This window comes from Peromyscus eremicus, chromosome 7 (assembly GCF_949786415.1).
Source record: "Peromyscus eremicus chromosome 7, PerEre_H2_v1, whole genome shotgun sequence".
NCBI lineage: Eukaryota > Metazoa > Chordata > Mammalia > Rodentia > Cricetidae > Peromyscus > Peromyscus eremicus.
Genome location: NC_081422.1, coordinates 13301626 through 13303699, shown reverse-complemented (window position 1 = coordinate 13303699; position 2074 = coordinate 13301626). Strand labels below are relative to the sequence as shown.

At 35.8% G+C, this 2074-nt stretch overlaps 1 non-coding gene across 1 annotated transcript; it reads left to right on the top strand.

Moving 5' to 3' along the window:
- The first annotated feature begins 1654 nt into the window (after positions 1-1654).
- Positions 1655-1818, top strand: LOC131915776 (U1 spliceosomal RNA). The gene has a single exon (XR_009380427.1). It is a non-coding gene; the product is annotated as a U1 spliceosomal RNA (small nuclear RNA).
- Positions 1819-2074: the final 256 nt, after the last annotated feature.

The window sequence follows — 2074 nt, the reverse complement described above, 5'->3', positions numbered from 1 at the left end:
TACATGCAGTCAAAACATTCATACACATAAAATAAAAAATAATGACATTAAATCATTATTTCACCAAACAATGAAGGATTCTGGGAGATGTTTTAAGATACCAGAAGAAATGAAGCTTTACTACGAAATTATAAAAATTAGTGGAAACAAAATGACGATTTTGACGTTGTTTGTTACCTGCTGTGGTAATCAGAAATTCAAAGGTATTTGAATGCAGGTACAACAATAATAACCCACAAATCTACTGGCTCTATGCCACTGTATTTTACTTAATCCTAGGTGCAAGATGAATAACAGTTGTGTAGTTGATTTTTAGTCTATACATTTTGTTTTCCCAATGGAGCCATCATGCAATTTACTCACTAGTACAGGAGACAACACACATCTAGAAGGAGGTGAGTACACAGTTCTAGGATCACTTGAGTGAAACACTCTCTCATGTTGATGTCTTGTTTTGTTTGCAAAGAGCTAGAGCAAATATAGGAATTCTACATGCATCTATATCTTGCAAAGTCATCAAGCAGGGCCCTCCCCCAGATTTACAGACTGTCTAGTGAAATGTTATGCTGTATGAGCAATTTGTCTCTGTCAAAGCCAGAGAAATTAATATTAGTGCCTCAGAGATAAAATTTTTGTTCATTCCTGGCTACAAATGGCACTTTGGACAATATTGGATGACATGACAGATGGACCCCTATTGCACTGGGTAGCAGTGTTTTCTCCTTTGGCTGTTCTGGACAGTAGCTTTAAACATCTTCACACTGACATCTAACTGTTCTTAGTCTCAACTACTTAGATGTAACACAAGGACACTTTTGACCTTAAAACAACCCAGGATCACATCAAATGATGGAGTTATTTTATTATATAACAACCTTTTAAAAACCGACATTTATTATCAGAGACTATACTTAAGTTTTATTTAATCAAAGTACTAAATGTGAATTATTATTTCCATACTAGTACAGTCAAAGTGTTTTCATATGGAACTTGTTAAATGTATTACTCAAAGTCATAAACATAATAAATGCAGAGGTGAATTCCCATTTCATGTTGTTCTGACTTTAAAGTCTATGATGCTTGGTATTGAGCAGTCTTCAGAAGATCAGAATTCCGTGGCCTTTGCACTCCAAGCAAATTAGTTTGATGAATCAATACATGTGATGATAGCCAGGCTTGGCAGTATGCAACTATAATCCCAGCTTTTTAAGAGATTGAGGCGGGAGGATCTAAGTTTCAGGCCAGCTTGGTATGTGGAGTGACTTTGAAAATAGCCTGGACAATTTAGAGAGTTGTTGCAAACGAGAATGAGGAAGGCTTAGAATACAGATCAGTGTACAGGTTTTTCTAGTGTGTGTGTGAGGCCCTGTGTGTGTGTGTGTGTGTGTGTGTGTCTGTGTGTCTGTGTGTCTGTGTGTGTGATTTCACTTTCATATACGTGAATATGTAATCTCTATAATAATCACACATAGATAGGAATAGAAGGAGAAGATTCTCAGCTCGAAGGCCAAGAAAATATTTTTAACAAAATCATAGAGGAAAATTTTCTAAACCTAAAGAAGGACATGCCTATAAAGATACAAGAAACTTACATAACATTAAATAGATTGGAACAGAAAAGAAAGATCCATCCCCAAATAATAAGCAAAACCCTACACTTACCTGGCATGGCAGATACCATAATCATGAAGGTAGTTTTCCCAGGGCAAGGCTTATCCATTGCACTCCAGATGTGCTGACTCGTGTGATTTACCCAAATGTAGGAAACTCGACTGCATAATTTGTGGTAGTGGGGGACTACATTCGCTCTGTTCCCTGAGAAAGAATTAAAAATTTTATAAAGAATTAAAAAAATATCAAACCCTAAACATCCTGAAAAAAAAAGAATATTAAAAAATGGAAAAAGGACAAGTAACATATAAAGGCAGATGTATTAGAATTACATTGACTTCTCAACAGAGATTCTAAAAGCCAAAAAGACCTAGACAGATGTCTTAAAAACTCTAAGAGACCACAGATGCCATCCCAGACTACCATAATCTGTAAAACCTTCCATCACCATAGATGGAGAAAA